This window comes from Solanum verrucosum, unplaced genomic scaffold, assembly GCF_900185275.1.
Source record: "Solanum verrucosum unplaced genomic scaffold, falcon-dt-bn FXZP01000073.1, whole genome shotgun sequence".
Lineage (NCBI taxonomy): Eukaryota > Viridiplantae > Streptophyta > Magnoliopsida > Solanales > Solanaceae > Solanum > Solanum verrucosum.
The window spans coordinates 661,825-688,438 of record NW_026020298.1 but is presented as its reverse complement, the minus strand read 5'-3'; the positions used below and the strand labels follow the sequence as shown (position 1 = coordinate 688,438).

At 36.9% G+C, this 26,614-nt stretch overlaps 1 pseudogene; it reads left to right on the top strand.

Annotated features, from left to right (window-relative positions):
- Nucleotides 1–7,973: 7,973 nt before the first annotated feature.
- The window catches only part of LOC125834795 (uncharacterized), a 38,042-nt pseudogene continuing 19,401 nt past the window's right edge, over nucleotides 7,974–26,614 (top strand).

Genomic DNA, 26,614 nt, shown 5'->3' with positions numbered 1-26,614 from the left:
CTACACTCCGAAGTAGACTCAGTAAAGCAACCAAGTTAAAGGAATTGAAACGAGTAGTAACAGACACAATATAAGAACCCAAAACTGTAGTAAATGTGGCAAATGAGCTCGAAATGTTGACATCTTAATTCATTCATTCAACTAGAGGTGAAAGAATAAAGCATATGCCATTGAATACTAAGCAATAAATCATATTTACACTAAATAGGAGGAAACTCGGACTACTACGGTCATTTGGAAAGTAGATCATAGCTATACTGCAAAAACTGAGAGAGCAAGAACAGCCATGGTTTGAAATCAGTCCTCCAAACATTCATACAAATACCCCAAATCATGCTCACATGTGAAAGACCCAACCTTGAGAGAAGTAAAACAACCACAGCTTCGAGAAAAACACAAACAGAGAGAAAAGCTTAAAACTAGCATTAAGCTATCTTGAAAAAGAAGCACGCATTACTCATTTTAGAAAAATAAGATGAAGGGAATAACTCAGACTAAAAACACATCACGTAAACTCATTTCAGAATCCACAAAAGAAAATACATCAGACCAACACAATGAATTCGAAATGGACCAAAAAGGTGACAAGTTGTTTACCTTGTTACGGGCAGTGAACAGAACAGACGAAACTTGGAGTTGACTCCCACCACTACAAATGAGCCTGCGATAAACTCTAAAAAAAACTCTGATGCCAGCTTCCAAAAAGAAAGAGAGTCTAAAATTGGGGCTACCAGAATGTTATTTCTCTTTTATTTCGAGCTTAGTCCTCTATTTCCCATAACCCCCTTGATTGAGGATTGATGATTGGTTTATATAGAGGGCAAAATGGAATCGAAAAGGGGGGAAACAGGCAGATTTTTGGATGAGATTCCAAATTTGAAATTCGAATTTCTTTAAGGGATAAGGTTGGAGAGCTGGACAGTACAAAATTGTACAATTCTCAACGGATTCAAGAAGGAGATCGTCGATTTGGAGATGAAGGACGAAGAAGCAATGAGATTGCAACACCTGGATTATTCCCGTACGAAGAAGATAAAGGAGAGAGAAAGAAGATGACATAATGAGAGTGGGCTTGGGTCGCTGGATTCATTGATTTAGCATTTCTGGGCTTTGATTTCTCGTTGGGCTCGATTTGGTTCGCTGGCTTTCGTTGGCTGGACTATTCGTGTATTTGGGTTTGGGTCTCGCGAGGAAAAAGACACAGGGGTGGGGTCAATTTTGTACGCGTTTGGTTGTAATGTTGCTGATGGGTCTTTTTGGATTTAGAATGGGTTGCTGATAAGGTTGGGAATGGGCTTGGGTTAATGGAAAATAAATGGGGAATTGATTTGGGCTGCTGAAAGATAAAGGCCCAAAATGGTTTTGTCCCAAATGGTTTTAGGAGATTTGGCTAATAAATAACAAGTTTAATGGAATTGAGTGGTCAATTGCATTACGAATTTAGCAAATGAATTGGGAATGTAGCCAAATTGATTATTTTTTTAATAAATTCAGCTAGTAACTAAATAAGATGAATTAATATAATTAACTAACGAGCTTCTTAATCTTAACAAGATAAAATAATTAACTTAATTATTAACTAATTAGCTCAAAATATAGCCTATAATTAAGCCAAACTAACTAACAAAATATCTAATTAAAAACAAAATATTTTTTGAGACGATTTTCGAATATTCATAAAATATACTGATTATATAAATAATTATGTAAACATATATATTATTTAAAAATTATACGTTGCTTCCTTTTGCTTCTTCTCCGCCTGATCCTTAAGATATTCGGCTTCGATCCTCCAAATATCAGTAGAGGATGTGGGAATCACTTCCACATCCTTCTTGGCATCTCGAGGTACCCGAGCTCATTTTCACAACTGGTGATCAATACCGGGAAGGGAAGTGAGGTTTGGCGCTGCTTGGCACGCATAAGCATCTCTGAAGCAATGATCCATCCCAAGTTTAGCTCTGTTCCCTTGATGCGGACACTGAATCCATACATGCAGAGGCATTTTTGCCTACTCCGGCCCCTGGGCCTTCAGGTATATCTAATTCCACTGCCACTCTTGCTGATCACTCAGGCATCATTTTTCCAAATGGGACAACTTGCCCAATCTGCTGATTGTCGGACTGCCAACCTAGAAACCTCCATTCCAGGCTTGATTCAGACTACCCTGACTAATGTTGTGACACCAATGAGAGCTACCATTGATGCTCTTGAGGCTAGAATAGTGGTGTGTGAGCGTGACAAAGGGGCTACAGATGAGGTGACAGCATTAAAGGCCGTTATTACCGCTCTGAGGACTGATGTGGATCAACTGAAGGCCACCGATATGTCCATGGTCTTTGGAACGGTGGAGATCCCAGATGTGTCATAAATGTCTCTGGTTATCACCAGAAGTGAGGATAGAGTTGAGTAGACAGCTAAGTCTGAGTCGGAGGTAGAGACAGACGAGGAAACTGTGGATGCTGTAGATGAGGACCTGACAGAGACTGAAGTAATTATGATAGATGTGGTTGTACAGGCTTCCATGGCAAACACACATTTTGTTGTCTCTAGTGGAGCTGGTCCTTCTGGTGTGACCCAGAGTACTTAGGCCTGAGCACAAACTGATACCCTAGGCACTAATACACAGACAGATGGAGTGACTGCTTAGACAGGATCCCCTATTTACCTCCCTCTCTGTCTTTCTTTCTTTATTTTAAATTCTGGATATTATGTTAGTTGCATTTGAGGACAAATATTTTTAATTGTGGTGGGGTGTGGCCCACCTTTGTGTGCTATATTCTTGTTGGGTTGTGAATCATAATGTTGTGTTTTACACTACTTCTTGCTGATGTTTGAGCTTGTGGCTCCTTTTATTTTAAATTGTAAATGATTTTGACTTTTCCGAAACCGAAAAATTTTAAATTTTTGCTACCTCTTGTACGTGTGGAATGTGGCTGTTCTTTAGCAAATTTGAGTCTCAGTTTTGATCAATAATGATGACTCAAATAGTGCTCATAATCGAATGAACATGAATGTGCAGATACGATGAGACCAAGTGAAGTTACATAGTTAATATGTGAAATCTTTGCATCTCATTGTGACTAGCCAATTATCGAATTTATTCTCTTATGATGAACGTTGCACACTAGCAAAAGTGTGGAGTCTTGTTTGACTCTGGTGTCAATCTCTTGTGTGATGAGCTTACTGTGAACCATGCGTGATGACACCTAGAATTTGCCTCGTTGGTCCGGTCGACTAAGTAAGGCTATCTCTTGATATGATCTTAGGCAACTTCGAAAGAGTGTGAGCCAATTTGATATATACATCTTTTGTGGCCTACCTTGTGAGTGTGTGAACCTCTTTTGAACTCCCCTTGAGCCTTACCTTTCTTTGGAAAAAACTTGATGAAAACATGACCTTTCTTAATCTGCTACCTATAATCCTTGTGATTTGTGGTTGATTGAATAGCCAACTTAGGCCAAAAGCCTAAGTTGGGGGTGTGGCAAAAAGAGAAGGAAAGTCAAGAAGTGCAAGAAAAGTCTCATTTAACCCATGATTTTGAGAAAAATGGAACTCCTCCATATTAAAAAAAAGGGAAAGAAAAATAAAAAGAATGAAAAAGTTGTGGAATAAAGTACAAAAGAAGTGGGGTTTCCAAACAATGCATGGAAAATGAATAATGGAATGACTTATGAGCACTAAAGAAAATGATGAAAGAAGAGGAAAGGAAGTGTTGTGAGCACCACATTTCATGAGGATGAAATTCACTAAGCCTAAATGATTGTACATTTGCACTCAGCTCCATTACAAGCTTTTAAAAGACCTTTTTTATCTTGAGTGAGCTGAAACAATTGTTGATTGGAAAATACGGCCAAACCTATGGGTGAAAGCATGCATTGTGTTCTTCTTTGTGAGAGTGAGCGGTGCATTTGATTTCGGAACTTTGAATGATTAAACCATTGTGTGTGAATACAAAATCTTTCTTTGTGTGAGGGCATTTAAATACCTTTGTTGAGCTCGAACTTGCATTTGAAGCAAGTATAGTGAGCTTGAGTATCTTTGGTAATGGTGTGTCACAACTTGAGTCTTTGAGTATACAATTGATCCTTGCATGAGTAAATTGAGTTTTGTTGTGTACATTCATTATTGAGTCTTGTGTAGCACTGTTTAAGACATCCTTTTTGAACTGATGAACTTGAGTTTTACTTGAGGACAAGAAAAAGTTTAAGTTAGGGTGTTGATGAGTCCACAATTTGGACTCATTTAGGGGTTTATTTTAATAGAATTAGTGTCCTCAAATGCATATTTTGTCTCAATAACTGATATAAATCCTTAAGTTTCAGGCATTTAGAGTTTGAGGCAAAGCATGCATACTACTTGGCAAAAAGGAACAAAACGGCTGAGAAGACGAAGAAAAGAAGGCCTGAGGATTGCCTAATACATTCGGCGATTCGCCGAATGGCCTTAACCTCGCCCAATGATCAAGAACGCGAAGATGCTGAAGGCAAAAGCTGAAAGACGATGAAGCAGACCAAAGGGCGGATAGCCGAGTGCATTGATGATCCCGACTAACTACTCGGAGTGATCCTTCGCAACACATTTTTTTGACAATTATAAATACTAGTTGAATTTTTATCTTAGTATGCAATTTCAGATACAACATTTTATATTTCTAAGCTTCAAGGAGAGAGACATTGTTCTTAGACCTTGAAGATTTAAAGGGTTTCATCTCCAAGAAATTGGACTTGGGTTTCAAAGACTCTTCATTCTTGACATGTTTTCAAACTTAATCCTTCATACCCAGTTGATGGAAACTGATATTGGAATAAATTTTTATCTCTTTTACATGTCTAGCTAAAACTCCAATTCTTAAGGTGTGATTTTGTGAATATGGATTAGATTATATGTTGGGTCTTGCTTGTTGATGATTTATTTGTTGTTTAGATGTGATTTCGTTTAGTAGTTATGTATGAACTTAATGGAATTGTAGTTGCAAATACGATTTCATTTTAATGTTTTTGGCTTGCGAGAGAGAGAGGCCATAAAACTAAGATTACTAAATTGATAGTCGGTGGTATTGGGTCGACATAGGTTCAGCTCGAGAGAGTGAGTCCTAGTCCTTCTTCCACACATTCAGCTCGAGAGAGTGAATGGGCAAAGGCGGAGGTTATGCCTAATGCGGCAACTCGGTGTTCAAGAGAAATCGAGTTGATTCGGGGTAAGTAGCTCGAGAGAGAATTTACCCCCACTATAGTCTAGCCTAGTCACAAATGTTCAACAATTTACTATCAAAAGCATGTACATGATAGTCTAGTTTATCCCATATTCCTATCACATCCCAAGAATCCCGTCTATCTATCTCGTTTTCATATATTTTTGTTGTTTTTAGTTGTTAATTAATACAAAAACCCCATTGATAATTGACGTTTGTATCACCCATTTAGATTTAGTATGTTTATATTCGATAATGTTTATAGCTATGACTAATTAGAACTAAATTTTATTTTTCTATTAATTCTCATAACCACTCCATTGGGACTCAACCCCAATCCTTGGTTGAGTTACTTTACTATTGTACGATCGTAGACACTTGAATTGTAAGTTGTGTCTTGATTACGCAAATATCACTATTCTGTTGCGACATGTAAGTCATATGTTGCTACATAGCGATACATAAATCACATGTTGCAACATATGTAAGTTATATGTTGCAACATATGGCTATTCTATTGCAACATTTAAGTCATATGTTCCTACATATAATTATTTGGTAGAATGGGCTGGGAGACCCTTATATTTGGCTCCGTTTGTTAGTTGAACTCTTATACTCACGATTTTGCCAATTGAATCCTTTAACTCACAAAAACGCAATACTTTAAAACTCTTTCTTATTTTATGTGTGTGAGTGTCGCACAACCACTTACACATGGAATTCCACGTCATTTCATAGAATTCCATGTCATTTTTAATGTCATATAAGAAATTAAAAGCTAAAATAAAATATAAAAAAAATAAGTTTGCACATTAAAATTTTCAGTATCGTGTTCTTCATATTTGCTCATAATTGAGCACTAAATTCATGTCAAATTGGTCTAATTCCTCCTATTTGACATGAATTTTGTTTACACTAAAAGCTTACCAACACAAACCAAATAATTTCCCATCATAATTTTGAATTAATTTCATAAATTCACAAAACCCATTTGTTATTCTTCAAGATTCTTCATTAAGTTTTTCAACTTTTCAGTATACATCATTACTCTTCAAGATTTCAAAATTATCTAAACTTTAATCTTTCACAAACAAGATTCTAAAACTCAGATTTTAGAAGTGTGTAAATCGACCAAGATTCATAGAGAAGAATTTTGAATTTTAAAATTAAAGAAACTAAAATAGTTGAGATAAGAGATTTGGTTAGATGGGGTGAGGCGTGGGGGGCGGCGGGCGGGTGTTAAGAAGAAGAAGAGGGGGTGGGGTAGGGTGGGGTGGTGGGAGGTTTCAAGGAAGAAGGAGAGGGTGGGGGTGGGGGATGAAGAAAGAAGAAAGTTGCAAGAGAAGGAGTGGGGTGGGATAGGGGGCTGATGGGTTAATTTTTTCTCTTTTTTAATTTAAATTATTTTTTATTGATTTTTAATATAAAAAATATATATTCACTCGCTTTAAGGCGTGTGCAGTCAAGTATTTTTTCATCTCGGCAATATTAGTGTCAAATAAATTAGATCAATGGTCAAATGTGTTTAAAATATTGTGTTTTAGTAAGTTGAAGGGTTTCGTTGGCAAAATCATAAGTATAAGAGTTCAAGTGACAAATAGAACAAAGTACAAGGGGCTCCCAGGTCATTTCATCTAATTATTTTGTTATGACACATAAATCACATGTTGCAACATATGTAAGTTATATGTTGCAACATATGACAATTTTGTTGCGACATGTAAGTCATATTTTTCTACATATAACTATTATGTCGTGACACATAAAGCATATTTTGCAACATGTATACATTATATGTTGCAACATGTATACGTTATATGTTGCAACATGTGTAAGTTATATATTGCAACATCTGACTATTATGTTGTGATTGGTATAAACTTTCTGTTGCAACATAAGACTATCATTTGTTCCAATAGTCAATTGTTGCAACATATATAACCATCTATTGGAAACGCAAATGCAAATTATTGAAAAAATTGCATGTATACCCAGATGATGATGATGATAAATGATTCAAAGAACTATTAATCTTACCAAACAATAGTGAGAACATAATCACTTGTGCAGTAACAGCCAATTGATACATAAAGAAATTTGGTCCACTGATTAGGTAAATCTGATTCAAGAAGAAGATAAGAAGAAGAAAAAATAAAAGAAGAAGCACAAGGAATAGCAGCCAAGACCAACAATGTATGAACAAGAAGAATAAGATGATGATGAAGAGAACGGGAAGAAAGCAAGCAAGCAAGAACGACGACGAAGAAGAAGAAGAAGAAAAAGATGAGGGGAATCCGACGGGGAGGTGGGGGAAAAAGCTTTTATTTCCCCTTTTCGTTCGCTAGCTTCCCTCCAATTTATGTTCCCACCAAATTTGGTTAAATTAGGTTTTAGTCTTTTACCCCTCATTTAATACAATGGACCAAACTGTCAACTTAAAAACTTGAGGACAACTTCCACAATCATTAATCCTTAATTACATAGTTGTCACCTACACTCAATAATTAAGACTTATGTCATCGCCATTTTATTTTGACACCTTAATGCCACCCTTAAATCAAAGTCCCCACTATCTGTGCTTTAACTCCCATTTTCAAGTTTTCTGCAAAGCCAAAAACCTCTCAAAATTCCCTTTTCAAGAATCTCACCATTTTCCCATTTGCAAAATTCTCTACAAATTAATCTCTCCAAAGCATAAACCCTTATTCAAATGTCTATTTCACTGTGTTTGTAGGCAAACATAGCAAAAATTAAGCACATAGATATACGGAAATGATCTATGGTTATGGTCATCATGCATCAGCATCATCACTCCACTGCTCTCTCAACTCACCCAATCAATCCTTATCCACCTTCTTCAGTTTCTGCTCTTAGATCCCCCAACAAATCTACTTCAAATACCCAGCAATTTCCTTTAATTGGGTCGCCTTCTGTGGAACATGGGTTGTCGTTGTCCTAGGTTAAGCGCTTTGATATTGTACCTTATGATGGAGCTCTGATTGGGCCTTATTTGCGGGTTGTGGAAGCGCTTTCAGGATCGCTTATGCAGCATAATGATGCGGTGATTGACCTCGGTGGTGAAGGTACGTCAGTGTTACGATGTGGGTTGGAATCGGTTAGGTACTTTTTTAAGACAAGGGCGGTTGCTCAGAATGGTGGGGGCAGCACTGGTGGTGCTGTCTTGGGCAAGAGTGGTCATGGTGTTTATATTTACAGAGCTGGAAGGTAAGGAGTAGAAGCAAAATGCGTTATTTTTTTCTTTTTTTTTAGCTGTAGAATTTAACTACAATGCATAGTCAATTCCAAACCAAGAAAAAAGAGGGTTCCAGCAGGTTGAGAGTTGCTTAAAAATAATCTAAAAGTTTATTTGATTACGGCATTTATGTATGTGCATATGAATAGAAAGAAAAGGAAGCTACTTTGGGTTTGAGGCCTAATTGATGGAGTGGTGATTGATTGGTGAATGAATGTAATTGATTGTTGGTCATCAGTACTCCACACTCCTAAGTATGTTACCTCGATGCATAATGTTTGTTTGTGCTCTAGACTGGAAGAAACTTGATCATGCTAGTGTTTTGTTCTGAGAAGGTCCATTCTGACACTTTTTGACACCTTTTTGTAATAAATCTGAGAAAGCATGATTCTTATAGAGATGTAGGAACAAAAAAAGAGTCTTATACAATAAGAGTCAGAATATGCAAATGATTAATGGAGTGAGGGATAACCTGCTTTTATACGCTAGGCCTTTGGAAGACATAGACTCTTCTCCCCCATGCATGACTGAAGATTTCCGCTGCATGGGAAGGGCAACTCGTGCTGCTTTATGTGCAATTGCGAGGCGTCTTTGATTGCGAAGCGAGTAACAACTTCTGTCATGGCTTGATCATATCATCCAGACTCTCTTTATGTCTTAAATGTATTCTGACCATACACATAGTGCTCTGTAGACTAGTGTCTTCGATCACTTGCTTGATGATAATATGTTACCTGTTAATAAGGCCTCTTCATCTGTTGTTGTTGAAACCTTCTCCAATACCACCTCTCAAAATGGGAAAGGAGCTATTGGAGGAGGGAAGCTAGTTACAAATGGCGAAGTAGAGAAGGGGTTGATCACACTAGTTTCATCTGATGCTCCTGGTCTTTAGGTATTCCTATTGATTTCTTCCAGATTTTTCATTTGAGTTTCAGATTGTGCATAGTTTCCAAATAATATGTTAACTTCTATGTCTCTACCTTAAAGGTATGAACTCCCAAACTTGAATGTTAAATTAATATAATACCCCCAACTTAAACACCCAATTTATTATATTTTATATTTTATATTATATTTATTTACTCTATATTATATTAAAAGCTGACACCTTTTCACATTGATGGGTAGTGACTTTTTCAAAGGGTTGTGACTATTTTATAGAGTTGTGACCTTTTTGACGAGTTATGACATTTCCAAAAAGTTGTGATTTTTCTTGAGAGTTGTGACTCATCTGATAAGTCACGATAAGCACCTCTTCATACTATCCTTTGTTGTCTATAAATAGAGGGGTTCTCTCACACTTTTAAACCACAACTTTTCTTAGTTTTCTATTCTTCTTCTTAAAACAACGAAGATTGTGAGAGTTGTTCAATTATGCAATTACAATATTTTTTTTGTGGGTAAATTAGATAAATCAACAAAAATTGATGCAACAAGGAGAATGGAATAACTCAACTTCAAAAGAGAAGACTATCTAGATAATTAATATGTACTCATTTTCATAGTCATTTATTTACTGTTGCAACAACTTCTACTTGACAAGAAGTTCAATGATTTTCTATTGCACAAACTAAAATTTATTGTTCAAGTTGTGAAAAGTTTCAAATTGTTGGAGAAAAAGATTTGATCAAAAACTTATTGCAAGCGTCCAAACTAGATTTAATAAGTACTCCTTTGATTCCAATTTATTTGTTGTACTTTTATTTTTATTCAGTTTAATATATAATGTTATTTCTTCTTGGGGGTAGGGGAGCATCTTTAATACAACAAAGTTAGAAGACATTTTTATATATTCTACATATCTTTAAATTAAAAGTCTTCTTTATTTTTTTAAAATTTCATATCAAATAAAAATGAGATAAATCTATATATATATATATATCTTTTTTATCTATCTATTCTTTACTACCTTAAAAGAATTAACTACCCAACTTAAATGTTAAATTATTATAATACCCTTAACTTAAAACACTAAATTTAGTATATCTTCTATATTGTATATTGTATCATATTTATTTATGTATATTATATTATATTAAAGGCAGACACCTTTTCACATTGAAGGGTTGTGAAATTTCCAAATATTTATAACTTTTACGATAAGTTGTGACCTTTTTGAAGGGTTGTGACTTTTCTATAGGGTTGCGACTTTTCTAAAGAGTTGTGACTTTTCCAAAGGATTGTGACTTTTCCAAAGAGTTGTGAATTTTACAATGAGTTGTGACCTTTTTTAATGGTTGAGATTTTTTTAAAGGGTTGTGACTTTTTTTGATAGGGCACAATAAGCATATTTTCATGCACTACCCTTTGTTGGCTATAAAAAGAAGGGTTTTCTAAAAAATTTAAACTACAATTTTTTAAAACTTTTTCATTGTTCTCTTCTTCTTAAAACAATAAATTTAGTATAACTTCTATATTTTATATTATATTATATTAAAAGAAGACACCATTTCACATTGAATGGTTATGACATTTCCAAAGAATTGTGACTTTTCCGATGAGTTGTGACCTTTCGCAGGGTTGTAACTTTTATGATAAGAAACAATATACACATGCTTATACAACACTTTGTTAACTATAAATGGAGGGGCTTCCTCACATTTTGGAACTAAGATTTTTTAATATTGTGTATTCTTCTCTTTTTTAAAAACTCAAGTTTGATTTAGAGACGTTGACAATCTCAAAGTTCAGTGAAATTAGAACACTCCCTCGGATGAATGTTAAATTAATATAATACTCCAACTAAAAATATTCAATTTAGTATATCTTCTATATTTTATATCAATAATATTTATTTATATTATATTATTATAAAACTAAGAACTCCAACAATACAATAATAACTAAGTAATGCACTATGGGGGAAGGAGGAGAAAGTATATTTTAGAGGTGTAACTAAGGAGTCGTTTGGTTGAGAACAAGTTATCCCAGGATTAGTTATCATGGGATTAGCTATCCTGGGATAACTTAACCCACCATGTATATGGGATAACTTATCCCATCAATACGGTATAAATGGTGGGATAAGTTATTCCAAACATGGCAACCAAACAAGACACAAAAATGTTATCCCTTCACTATTTTCTTATCCCATCACTATTTATTTTTATCACTCACACCAAATGACCTCTAGGAGATTTTAAGAGTGACTAACTTTCATTAGTAATCAGAAGAAAATTTACATCCACTATTCATAGGAACTTATATTTTATCATTCAGTTTATAATTGTTTACTTAATATTATTTTTTAATAATATTCACATTATTTTTAAAAATAATGTAGTACATGGTTTGAAATTCATGTGCAACGCACGTGTGTCAAAACTAGTATATATATATGTAACGACTTGATTTCGTCGTTAGGGAAAAGTCATGGGGAAAGAATTGGGGCCAGAAACTTTTTGTAGTAACTTCGAATTTCCCAACCTAGTCCAAATTTGGACGAAATTGGAGTAATTAAGGTGTAGAGAAATCTGATAATTAATGAGAGATCTAATTATGATTTGGACCACCTAAGTAGATAGCTAAGACGTTACGAAACATGTACGACTTTACAGAATCGAATTTGGGCGAGTAGAACTACCGAAAATAATCTTAGCGTGAACGGGTAACATTTTGTCTCCGTCTAGGCCGCCAGAGCGGGATTGGTGCCGCCAGAGCGGGGTCGTTGTAGCAGGATGGGTCCGCTATAGAGGGCCAAACGCGACTTAAAGTAGTAAATAAACCCCTAAACGACCTTATTTGGCACTTTCTGATTTTTAGAGCTAAGGAACGAACCCCAAGCGACTCCTACTCATTTTTCACCATTCTTGAGGCTAAAGGTAAGATGTTCACTCCCCGAATCTATTTTTCGATCTGTAAAACATAATAGAATGGGTCAATATTGATAGGAGAGGGTTTTGTTATAGATTTTATGGTGTAAGCAACCCTAAATTAGATCATTGGGATCATGGGTTTGATCTAGGATTCATAGAATTGTTATAGTTTCGGGTAATTAGCGATTGTTTGTTGATTCCGTGTTATTGTGATTGTTTGTAGACCAAGAACAAGCGGAACGAATTTGAAAAGGGAAGGATCAAGTTTCTTAAGGTTTTAAGCTTGTTTCGAGGTAGGTGATAGTTGTGATTTCATGTTGGTGTGATATATGTTTGTAATTGCTTCATTATAATGCATGTATGTGTGCGAATGTTGCATTATTGATAACCCTATTCGTAAATGAGGATAATTGAATAATTGTAAGTCATGAATCACCTCTTGTTGTATGATTGTGAGAATATACATTGTGATTGTGGTTTGTTGAATGGGCGGGTGTCACGATCTGACACAATAACTGGGATTGGTTGCCACGTTCCGACATAAATATGGGATTGGTTTCCACGTTCCGTCATAAACATGGGATCGGCTGCCACGTTTCGGCACACTAGCTTGGATCGGGTACCACGAACTGATATGCTAACAGTTTGGGTTTGGGTTCCATGAGAGGACCATTGAATTGGTTCTATGAGAGGACCATTGAATTGGTCCCGTGAGAGGACCATTGAATTGTGTTGTGTATTTACTTGTGATGATTACATTCATATCTAATGATAATTGATATTGGAAGACTGTATGTTGCTCTAAATTGATAACCAATGTGTATTATTGAGAATGTGGGATGCTACATTAATCCTGAAAAGATGACTAATAGTGTATATGTTTAGTATATGCCTATTTTATAATGTTGAGGTTACATTAATGTGTTTAACTTAATGGGATAGCCATGTGATCCTACCAGTACACTGTAGTTATGTACTGATACTGCACTTGCTCTTTCCTTGTGAGTATAGGGCATCTTCAGGTGGCTATTGGTAGTCCTCAGCTAGGTGACTAATGAGCGTGACCGGATTCAAGGGTGAGCCAGTTCTTTCAGGCTGCCATGGATCTTTCTTGTTTAAGTCCACTCTTTTCAAACTCAAACTATTTCTTAAAGGAGTTGTTTAGTTTCGGGGTTGTACCCCTTGTTCTTAAACTTGTCGTTAGTAGAGTTTTGGTATAATGACTTTCAGGTTCTAGGGGTTGAATTTCTGCATTAGTTTGGTTAGTTAATTGCTTAAACCTTCAAAGTTTATGGGAACTCTGCATTTTTATTGTTATTTAAACATGTTTTTGTAGCTTAAATGTGTATTTCTTGGGTTAAGTTGATTAGTTGGGCTCGAGTTTTGGTTCTCCCACCGGAGGGTTAGTGTGGGTGCAATCACGATGGTCTGGATCGTGAAAAAATTTGTATCAGAGCCCTAGGTTCGTTGATCTCATTGTGCCAAAATGAGTCTACTAGAGTCTTGCAGAACGGTACGATGACGTCCGTACTTTTCTTCGAGAGGCTATAGGACTTTAAGAAAAACTCACTTCTTTCTACTCCTTCGTGCTATGACTTGAATCCAATTGGTATATGGGTGATAAAAATTGGTATTTTTCCTCCTTCACTCTATGGTTCGAATTAGAGCAACAAAAGTGGTAACACCATCACTAGCAAGAGAGGATGTGTATAGACTACCGACAGTTGAATAGGGTCGTTATTCAGAACAAGTATCCATTGCCTCGGATAGATGACTTTTTTTACCAATTGCAAGGTGCATCATTTTTCTCTAAGATTGACTTAAGGTCTGGTTACCATCAGTTAAATATTGAAGTGGTTAAGAATTGGGTTCGACCAAGTTCTATAATTGAAATTAGCAGTTTTGTGGGGCTTGCTAGCTACTATTATCGCTTGTGGTATGAGTTGAGTCCAATTGGTATCTCCTAATTCCAATTGGTATCTCAACGAAGTGAACTAGACGTCGTGGTCACGACTGAGGGACCACAAGCAAAGCAAATTGGAAACTGAGAAGGTTCCAATTGGTATCTGGCCCTAGGGGTGGTGTGAATGCATAGATGATCAGGAATGGTCATCTATGGAGCGAAATAATTAATTAACAATTTGGACTTATTTGTGAACTATATTTTGGAAACTTTGAATGCGTGCTTCTGGTTGTCTGAATTAGTTGTGAATGTGAAGTTATAATTGTTTGAATGTGATAAGGTGATTATGCGCACAATAAATGTGTGTCTAAACTTTGATATGTACAATATGTTGGCTTGGTCGTTGAAGTTATGCAAGTGGTAAATACTTGAGTATCGAGAAACTTATTGTTAAAGGAAGATCTTGACTAAGGATCGTGTGGGTGTTTGGGTGTATCCTGGGGATGTGTGGGTTGTGGTGCTGAATTAACAAGAATGAATTAGTTCGTGTATCGTGGGATTGACTAGGGGGTAGACAATGATTATCCTAGTCATGGGGGTTATTCTAAAATTGCTAAGTAAAGTTGGGAACCTTTGTGGAATTTAGAAAACAAAAGAACCCGAGAAAAATTATTTGCAGGGGTTCTGTTTCCGTTTTGGTCGCTGGGGGGAGAACTTTTCTCGCTAAGGCGAGGCCGCCAGTGCGGAATTCCTCCCGCCAGAGCGGGACAGGGCGAGATAGAATCTCAGCCCTGTCTTCCTTGGTTACCTAATCATAATTATGGACCCCTAATCATACCCGAACTAACCTCCGTGATCTAATTCAGTGTCCAGCAATTGAATATAAGTTATAATGTGAGTTAAAATTGTGGAGAACCTAGGCATATGAGGAGGAAATCAACAACGTCGTGAAGGATGGAAAAATGGTAATGCAGGTAGAGGAGTAGTGCAGCCAGGCAATGAGGTTGCCCGTCAAGACGACATGGCTCAGTTTTATGTTTTTTCGGGTAAGACCGAGTTTAAGGTGTGATGCAGTGGTCACAAAAGATACTCTTATTTGTGCCCGGATGGCTATTGTTTTGTTTGATCTGGGTTCTACTTATTCGTATGTGCCAGTTCAATTGCCTTGGGATTTGATGTGGTTTGTGATATACTTGATGCCCCCATCCATATTTCTCCCCTAGTTGAAGAATCAGTCATAGTCACTCATGTATATCGTGTTGTCCTGTTGTGTTTATGGATTTCAGAGTTGGGTTGATTTGGTTATGTTGGATATGACTAGGGGTGGCAGGGGGACCGGGTCGGCCCGCCCCGGTCCGCGACCGGTTCGAGAACCGGCCCGCCGGACCCGGTCCCGTTTGAAGATGGCGGGATGGGGGCTTTCGGGATAGGGGACCGGTGCCGGTCCGGTTCACCCGTTGGTCCCGGTCGACCCGGCCCGGATGAACCTGCCGGTTCGCGGGATCCCCTAACAATTTTATTTTTTTATTATTTTTTTTAAAATTCTATCCGTTGGGCAACGGCTAGTGGGCCCCCCCAACGGATATTTTGGCAGTTTTTTCCCCCAACCAACACCCCCTACCACCCCTACTTTTAATAATTTACTTTAAAACCTCAAGTTATTATAAATACACTTTAACCCACTTTTAATATTATAAATACCCCTCTATCCCTTATTATTTCTTACAAAATTATATATTCTCTCATCTATTTTTTATATTCTTTCAAGTCTCAACTCTTAATCTTAAGTCTCAAATCTCAATATTTTATTTCATTTAAGTCTCATATTATATCATAATACATATATTTCAATTCTAAGTTTTCATATTATATATCATAATATATATATCTAAGTTTTCATATTATATTTGCTATCAAATATTGGAGTTCCAAATTACAAGTTACAAGTTACAAGTTACAACAAACTACAAGCTTCAAGAATCGGTTATAACGTCTCCTATTAACGCAGACGTTTGGTACATTCGTTTCATAATATTTATATTTTATTTTTCGTCATTAATTTTTGTGTTATTATTATTTTTATATTATACTTTACATATAATTAAATATGAGTTCTAACAAAAAAGATACCGGTAAAGGAAAAGAGAAGGAACCAAGTGGCATTAGTAGATTATTTAATTTTACTAAAAAAAGTAGTAAGGAAAAAAATAAGAGTAAATGTGGTGGTACTTCTAGAGTTAGATTTAATACAAATGATTCTACTTATGTTGATGATACTTCTTATGATATTGATTCAAATGCTCAACTCGATCATGAACTTTTACAACAAATTTATGGTGATATTAATCCTTATCTTGATGAAAATTCAGGTGAAGAAGTAGAAGTTGGTTCGGGAGAAGATGAATTAGAAGATACACCTACTAGTCCGGTGACAAATGTTCCAAATGAAACTACAAATTCAACGGAGGAAAATTCTGGACGCCCACCCCTTATACCTCCTACAAGGGAGAAGGTGAAGTATCAACGCCCTAAAACTTCTATTGTGTGGCAATTTATGACTTTAGATAAGGAAAATTCTATTGCTATTTGTAATAAATGTATGCAACCTTTTAAACATAAACAAGGTGGAGGTCAAGGTGGGACGGGGGTCTTAAATAGACATTTGTTATCTTGTGTGCCGATTCAATATAAAGAAGCTAAATCATTAGCCGATAGAAAAAAAGGAATTCCAGTTAATGATTTTGATATTAATGTTAATGAATCGGTAGGGGCTTCTAACATGGTTCAAGGAACATTAGATCCTTCTAACCCCGGTGGTCCACTAACACAACGTAAATATAATAAGGAAAGAGATCGTGAAAATTTAGCTAAAATGGTTTCTATTTGTGGTTTACCTTATAGTTTTCCTTCACATCCCGATTTTATTGAATATATTCAACAAACTTATAATCTTAATTATAGAGGTTTTTCAAGAAATATTGTTAAATCTGATGTTTTTGTATATCAAGGTAAACATTGTCAATATCTTCGTTGTGTGTTTAGCATATTAGATTGTAAAGTGTCTATAACTTCGGACATGGGTCGTAGTGTTAATGGACGTGATTATTTAACTGTTACAGCACATTGGATTGATCATAACTGGAATTTGCAAAAAAGAATCTTAAGTTATAAAGAATGTGTAGAGAAAAAAACCGGTGCATATTTAGCTTCAAATATTTTGAGTGTTATAGATTATTACATGCTTATAGATAAAGTAATGTCTGTCGCATTAGATAATGCATCTAATAATGTAAACGCTGCTAGTATGTTAAAAACTAGATTATGTCCAATTGATGATAATTCTTTTCATGTTAGATGTGTTGCACATGTATTAAATTTAGTTGTACAAGATGGTATTTCATTATTTGAATGTGGTTGTATGAAAATTAAATATGTTGTTGCCTGGATTTTTATGCTAATAGAGTTGCTAGAATTAGGGAATTTAATGAGCGTTGTGTGCTATGTGATTTGCCACCAAGAAAAATTCCAAGACATATTAAAACAAGGTGGAATTCTTTTTACGAAATGCTTTCAGTTGCTTACGAATATAGAGGACCCATACAAATGGTGTTTAATGCTCATAATGCTGACCCATTAGACAGAATTTGTGAAGAAGATTGGGAAGAAAGTAATGAACTATTAGAATTTTAAGACTTTTTTATGATGCAACAACCATGTTTTCTGGAATTTATTATCCTACTATTTCATCAGTATTAATAAATATTTGTGCTATTTCAATTCAATTTTCTAAATACAAAAATATTGAAAAATTTAGAGTTGCAATTGAAGGTATGATTGAAAAATTTTAAAAATATTTTTTTCCTATTCCTCAAATTTTTTTAACTGCTACTTTACTTCATCTTGACTATAAATTACAAGGTGTGCAGGGACTTGTTGACACTTTTTATGATACCTTAGAAATTTCACCGGAAATAAATCCAACTAGTCAAATGTGTAAGTGTAGCATAAAAGTAGAAGCAAAAGTTTCGTATGAAAAATATAGAACTACAGGAAATATTCAAGAAGTTGGTCAAACTTCTAATCCTCAGAGTAAAGCTCGAATTTCAAGTTGTATGCGAGATTTTCTTGGTCTTAATTCTACTAACCGTGATGATTTTGAAGAATATCTTAATCAATCTTTAGAAACAGTGGAAGACGAAGATGGCAATGAAGATTTATTAGCATGGTGGAGGAGGCGGAGAGTTGCATTTCCAATTTTAAGCAAAATGGTTCGTGATGTTCTAGCTATTCAAGTTTCATCAGTTGCATCAGAGGCTGCTTTTAGTGCGGCAAGGTTTCAACTTGGCGATCATAGACATTCATTGGCGGAAGACAGTTTGGAAATATCAGTTTTATTTAGAGATTGGGTCAACGCCGAAAGGAGAAATGATAATTTGCCAAAGTTAAGTTCCAAACAAGAAGCTTGGATTAATGCGGTACTTGGATCTAGTGATGATGAATTAGAGTCACAAGAGTTTCTAGCAAGTTTGCCAACACCGGAGGATGTTACCGTCGATATGATGCGACAATTAGAATTGAATTTTAAAGGAAAATACAAATATTAGATTACATCAGAGAACTAATTGAAACAGAACCCTTCCTAGAAGGTGGCTGCGTAAATTAGTTACTCATCTAATATTTGTAACAAATATTAGTTTTACATATGAGAACTTATTGAAACAGAAGCTTTTCTAGAAGGTGGCTGCGTAGATTAGTTACTCCACTAATATTTGTAAATTGTAACTTCTAAGTTCTAAGTTGCAATTACATTTTATTGAATAAATTTGAAGGCTTTATTAAGTCTTTTTTATATAACTATTGTCTTGCATTTTAATTTTAATATATTCATACATATTTACATATATACTAATTTGTTTGAAAATAGTTGAACATAATAAAAAGAGAACTAGCTATTACAAAATTTTATAATAAGGAACAAATGTTAAAAAATGGAACTTTAATACATCAACTAACACCTAGATTATTAAAAAAAAAAAAAGAAGGAAAATTCAAAGTATTGCACATAACGTCCTTTTTTGGGGCCTTTTCTTCAAAATCAAAATTTCAAGTTTAAATTACTTTAAAATATTTAAAAGACAAATTTGAACTTCTCAAATTTGTAATTTCAAAATTGAAAATTGAAAATTGAAGTTTGAAATTTGAAAGTTGAATTTGAAATTTGAAATTAAAAAGTTGAATTTGAAATTTGAAATTTGAAATTTGAAATTTGAAGTTTGAAATTTGAAGTTTGAAATTGAAATTTGAATTTTGAAATTTGAAAACTTAAGCATTATTTATTAGCTAAAAATGTTATTGAAAAAAAATCAAATAAACTAAAATTGTTATTCAATAACATATAATTTCAATACAAATAAATAAGTATATAAAAAATAAAAAATCCCACGTCCCGTCCCGTCCCCCCAAAACCCGTCCCATCCCGTATATATAGTGGGACGGGATGGGACTTATTTTTGTCCCCACAATCCCGATCCCCCCAAAATCCCCCCAGAACCGTCCCCCGTCCCGTTTCGTCCCCCTTCATCCCGTCCCCCAGTCCCCGTCCCCGTCCCCTTGCCAGCCTTAGATATGACTGACTTGATATAATCTTAGGCATGACTTGGTTATCCCCCTGTTATACCGAGCTTAATTGTAATACTAAGTCGGTAACTCTAGAGATCCCAGGTAGGTAAAGGTTAGAGTGGGAAGGGGGTACAAGCCTAAGACAACTAAGGTCATATCTTTCTTGCGTGGTAGGAATCTGGTGGGGCAGGATTGTTTGACGTAATTGGCTCATATTTGGGATGTTGAGGTCGACTCATCCTCTATTGAGTCTATTCCTGTGGTGTCAGAATTGAGATAGCTTAAAGCTCAAATCCAAAGGCTTCTTGATAAAGGTTTCATATGTCCTCGTGCTTCTCCATGGGGTGCTCCTGTCTTGTTTGTTAAGAAGAAGGAGAGTAGTATGAGGACTGTGATTTTATCTTAAGCCATAAAGGAATGGATTGATACCGGAATGACAAGCCTATGGATAAATAAGGTCTCAATGAGTATACTTAGGTGAAGGAAATTGAAGTATTTTAGTAAGAGAGTGCGTATAAATTGGGTTAGTCCTCTGAATTTGATGAGTATACTTGAGTTTGAGGTGTCGTGTTGATGAAAGGTTGACTTCGTAGTGATAGCCAGGGCTAACCAAGTGTAATGGTAATATGAGTTCGTGATGGATTGTGATGGAATGCAACTATACAATAAGATTGTTGGTTAAGCGAATTTTGTATAGTAAGTACGACTTGCGAGGATCTAAGGTTGTGGCTTTCAAAAAAATTGGTGGGTAACGTGGTTGTATGGAAAGTTTTAAGAGATGGTGGGATATCATTCGAATAGAAATTAAAGAACTAGAGTCATAATGAAGAAAAATAGTGGGATGTAATACAACTTTTAGAGAGAGGCGAGAGCAAGAATATTATATCTGATTGCAAAGGCTGAAGGGATATCTTTAGAGAGGTAGATAATTAGGTTCAGAAATGCGTGATTTCATTCGTTTTGTTGTGGCTATGGTAATAGTGTCACAAGTCCGTCAGATTTGGTAAAAAACTATTGGAAAGGACTTGAGAAAGGAGTGTACAGACATTAGCTTGAGTGTGATGATAAGTGTTTTGGCTTTATTTTTGAGTTTAGTAATTAGTACGATGGAATTTTAGCGAAGGATATTGTAAGATCGATGGAGGTGCGATAAATGATAAGCGAAGATTCATAAATTCATAAAAATCTTCAAGGTACAAACTAATGTTGATAGATAAGGGGATGGTGTTATACGATTGAATTTACAATTCATGTTTTTCATTGTAAGTCTACATTCGTGGTGAGATATGTTGTCAAGGTATGAACTGGCAAGATGAGAAATGATCAATTGTACCCGGTAGTAAGCATTTGAAAGGACTTACACCTGAGTTGAGTCGTTAAGTCTATTACTATTGATTGTTAAGTACCTAAGAAAGGTTTCATTTAAAAAGTGTTGGGTTATAATAAGATAAATGGTTAGAGTGTTTATGATGGTTGTTAGTATTGTGAGTATGATTCACTAGCTATGCTCTCGTGTGTTTTCGCTTTTTTTGGGTGGATCCCTAGTGGTGGATCAAAGGTACCAAATCTTGCGATGTTCTCTTGGTTGATTGGGAAGATTTGGTTATTTCGAATGACATAATTGGTGTTGTCTTGGAGTCATTAAAGTATTTCAGTGGTTTTACATGTACCACCTTGCTTATGGAAGTTTATAGAAGAGCTACCATGCGTATTTATGGTTGTCCGACAATCTAATTTTTCCTCTTGTCGTCGAGGTCATGTATCGATTATGTGTGGTTGAATGTGGGGAACATTGAATCCAATTCTACTGTTCTTAAGAGGTAATCTATAATTATTAAATCTAGCATGTTGATAGTGTTGTTGGAGGTTTGTATGTTTGGACATATCCCTCAAGAAGTATTTGATGTCAAAAGATTGAAATTTTTGTAACTAAGGCTCATGGGAATTTAAGTTGTGGGACAGAGATGTTGTTAAGAACTATGATCGCTTGAGTATCATGAGCGTGTGTTGGTCGGTTTAGGTTCACCTCTAATTGTGGCGAGTTTTGATCTTTGATTTTATCATGGTTATGTGAGAAAGGATTCGTCCTGATGTTTGTGTCAAAGTCCTTGATAACATGTTGCAGACATGTGTACGATCAACTTTGGTGGTTATTGAGAATAGCTTTTGTTGTTAGTTAAGTTTAGATACAACAATATTTATCACTTGAGTGTTGAGATGACATCATTGAGGCATTGTAAGGGAGGATATGTAGGTATTCAATTGGTTGGTTTGAGGTTATTTGGACGAAATCGGAGTCATTAAGGTGTAGGGAAATATAGTAATTAATGAGAGATCTAATTATGATTTTGTAACACCCTGACTTCTCGAAACGTATAAATTGACCTGTATCTTCATGGAAAGACCAGGAGAATGGGTAATAAATTAAGAATGATGTGTTATGTGATATTTTAAGTGTTCAAGTGTGGTATCTCAAGTTTTGAAGTTAGATAAGTGGCAAAATAAAAGTTGGCGCAAGTTACCGTAAATTCCTTTTCAATGATTTATCTGAAATTTGGGTAAAATGTCTCTGACGTTTTATCCCAATCTATTAAGAGTTATGGTCCTCGCGATGTATGAAATCGAAGGTCTACGAGTCTAGTTTCCAACACATCAACCTGTTTGCTCATACGACTTCAGAATGGAGAGATATTCGCGTTTTTGCAAGACTGCGCAAGAAGGCAGGTGAGGTTGGTCCCCTAGGTCGGTGGAACTTTATATATATCATCTTCTTCGACTTTTCTAGGCGTTGAGCTCGTCAACATGGTATAATTTGTTTTATCGATTTTCTAAAATATCGTACTTTGTTGTGTGGACAGCAGGGATTTGGGAATATTTTAAAGTTTTGAGGTGTATTACAAACTTATAATCAAGGCAAGACCCTTCTTTCATCGACTCTAGCTTTGATAAGTCGCAAATAGCATTTTGTGACGGAAATACATATCTTTTATCGGATTTTCATTGTATATTCTATTCTTTTATGTTGATTATGATCCTGCCTTGTTGTAGCATCAAGGGGGGGTTGTGATTAAAGCTATTAGGACACGTGAATTCAGCGAAAAAGGTATGTTAAGGCTATTCCTTACTTACGGCATGTTTCCTTAAAGCTTAGAAGCAATATATTTGGGTTGTTATCCTTGATATACTTGTAGCCGTGAATGTTGATTGTTGGCTGCTCGAGTTGATATAATCCTCCCTTGTCGGGATTCTTATTCAGTTAGTAGCGTCCCTATGTTGGACACGACTTAGAGGCTATTTGTATAGGTTGCTTATAACTAAATTGCTCGTTTTTAGCGATTGGATTGTTATTGTTTCCCTTAGGGCTATTGTGGTTAGCTGCAGGAATGTGATCTATGCTTAGAAGGGCTATGTTCTGCCTATAGGGCTATATGGATGCCTAAAAGGACAGTGAGTTGCCTACGGGGCTATATTGATTCCTAGAAGGGCTATGAGTTGCCTACAGGGCTATATTGACACCTAAGAAGGCTATGTGCTTCCTACAGGGCCATGTTGTTGCCTAAGAGGGCTATGAGTTGCCTATAAGCTATGTTGATGCCTAAGAGAGCTATGTGCTACCTACGGGGCTATATTAATGCCTAAGAGGGCTATGTGACTGCCTACGGGGATAGGGGACTATCGATAGGGGTATATAGGTTGATGGGCATCTTCCGGGCTTATGGGGGCCTCAGTAGGTGGTCTTGTGTGTTGTTTGTACCTGCCGAGCTTATGGGGGATTGGTTAGGTTGTTGTTTTATTATTTTTTATAAGTTTAGATTTAGGAGCAGGTTAGTACACTTATCTTATCCTTGATTTATTTATCAGATTATTCCAGTATATCAGGATACCTAATCATAGTCTATTGCCTTACATACTCTGTACATTATTTTGTACTGACGCCCCATTGCCTTGGGGTTGCTGACAGACGACTGAGAAGACCTCCTTAGCAGCTGGATTGACTTTTATCCGGTTGGCTAGCCTCTTTCCTCCAGAGCTGCCAGAGTTGGGAGGTTTGTTACCTTTTGTTGTATATATCTTTATGAGTAGGTTGGGGACCTGTCCCGCTAATCTTTACTACTCTTAGAGGCTTGCAGACTAGGGTGTGGGGTGTATAGCTACGTTATGGCCATATTGGTCTATGTTGTTGGTTTGCTGAAGCTTGTGAGTTGTTTGATGTATTGTATTGATATATACCTGCTTTTAGTTTTGGTATAGATATCATGGTGGCCTCGACGGTCCAATCAGGAATTTTGTGCTAGTTGGCTATTTATTTATATGATCTCCTGGGAGTAGTTGTTTCTTTTATAGATCAGTTGACAGGGGCCTTGCCGACCAAGGGCTTAGTTTTAAGCCGAGATATACTTGTTTTTTTTCTTGATTGTCTGTGGTTGCCATGCGCTAATAGCAAATGGTTTAGCAGGGTCGACTCGGGCCTGAGTTTTGGCATTAGGAGCCAGTTGCGCCCTTCGAGTTTGAGGCGTGACAAACTTGGTATCAGAGCAACATCGTATCCTAGGGAGTCTGCAAGCTATGTCTAGTATAGTCTTGTTTATAAATGTGTTGTGCACCACATCCGATAAGAAAGAAGCTATCGGGCATGTTAGAATGACTATCCTTCTTTTGCTCACCACGTGCTATAGAGCGGTGTTTTAAGGATTGAGGTTTCTGGGTTATAATTGATACTTGTGTGGAGATAGAGATGACTGACACTAGACAGACCACAACTAGCCAGGGCTAGATACAACTGCAAGCGAGGGTATTGGCAAGGTACCACGGGTGGAGGTAGCCCATTGTGAGACCCAGGGGGTGACATCTTCTCAACCCCCTATAGCTTCTTCATAGCTTCAGGAGCCTCCGAGGGCTACAGGACTTCCGATTCCACCAGCAATACCACCTCTAGTTCCTCCTATTCCATCTTATCAGGATTTCAACAGTGCAGTATATATGTTAGCACGGTTAGTAGCTGCACAGTGCCAACCAGTTGCGCCAGATGTTGCCAAACCTTCTGAAGAGCCCGGAAGTTTGAGAGTTCGTGAATTTCTTTCGTTCAATACTCCACAGTTTACAGGGACAGATCGCAGAGAAGACCCTCATCACTTTGTTGATCAGCTTCATAGGATCTTCAGAGTCATGTATGCCTCAGCGACTGAGTCAGTTGAGTTAGCAGCATTTTGATTGCGTGATGTTGCAGTATTGTGGTATGAAAGTTGGGAGAGATCTAGGGGAAAAGATACATCTCTACCCACTTGGGATAGCTTTACAGAAGCTTTCATAGATCACTATTTCCCTCGAGAGATTAGGGATGGCCAGGTGGACCAATTTCTGAACCTCCGACAGGGTGGCACGAGTGTTCGAGAGTACGGGCTGAGATTTGATTCATTGGCTATATATGCACCAGCATTTGTTGATACGATGCATGACAAGGTGCGTAGATTTGTGGGAGAGTTTGACTCAGACTATATCGAGGCTTGTTCTACCGCTGCGCTAAATGATAATATGGATATCTCGCGAATTCAAGCCTTTGCACAGGGAATAGAGGATGGTCGACATCTACAGTATACGAGTGAAAGGGTCGAGAGAGTGAGACAGAAAAGGGCTAGGCCCGCTGGTTCGCAAGGAGATTTTTAGGGTGGTCCCAGACCCCGATATTCTATTAGGCTACCTAGACCTCCACCACAGCAGTTCCAGGGTAGTAGATTTGATCGTCAGGAACAGTCAGGCCCAGGTGAGGGTTCACGAGCATCAGGCTCGCAGCAACAGAGGGGTTCAGGCCAGCTAGGACATCCCCGCCGCGTTGCGCTACTTGCGGTAGGATGCATTTCGGGAGGTGCAGACAGGGTTCCACAAGTTGTTATTCTTGTGGACAGGAGGGGCATGGGTGGAGAAGCTTCCCTACCATAGGTCAGGATGGTATAGGTCAGTCGACCAGGTCAGCAGTAGGTTCCTCCTCATTAGCACAGTCTACAAGGCATGGACCCCAGACTTCAGCATGTAGAGGTAGAGGCGGAGGCAGAGAGGGAGCATCTAGTTCTGGTAGTGGACAGAACTGTACATATTCATTAACTGGCCGCCAGTAATCAGAGTCATCACCAGATGTTGTGACAGGTACATTGATTGTTTTCTCCCATTGTGTTTATGCTTTGATAGATCCTGGATCTACTTTGTCTTATGTTACTCCATTTATTACGGGGAGGTTATGTATAGTAACAGAGTCATTAGATCGACCCTTTATTGTATCTACACCAGTTGGTGAGTCTATTGTTGTCAAAAGTGTCTATCGAGGTTGCACGGTAGAAATTATCGACCGTCAGACCTCTGTAGATCTCGTAGAGTTAGAGATGGTCAATTTCGATGTCATTATGGGTATGGACTGTTTAGCGTCTTGTTATGCTAATGTTGAGTGCCGAACAAAGATTGTTAGATTCCACTTTCCAGGAGAGGCAGTTCGGGAATGGAAAGGTGATACACCAATGCCGAAAGGTCGGTTTTATTTATTATCTTAAGGCAAGGAGGATGATTACCAAGGGATGTATTTATCATGTTGTTCACGTTCATGATATAGATGCAGAACCACCGACTCTTCAGTTTATTCTGGTAGTTAATAAGTTTCTAGATTATTTCCAGACGAACTCCCTAGTATCCCTCCAGAACGGGAAATTGATTTTGCTATGATATGCTACCAAGTACACAACCCATAATTATCCATCCTTATAGAATGGCACCTGCTGAGCTAAATGAGTTGAAGGATCAGCTGAAAGACTTGCTGGATAAAGGTTTTATTAGGCCTAGTGCTT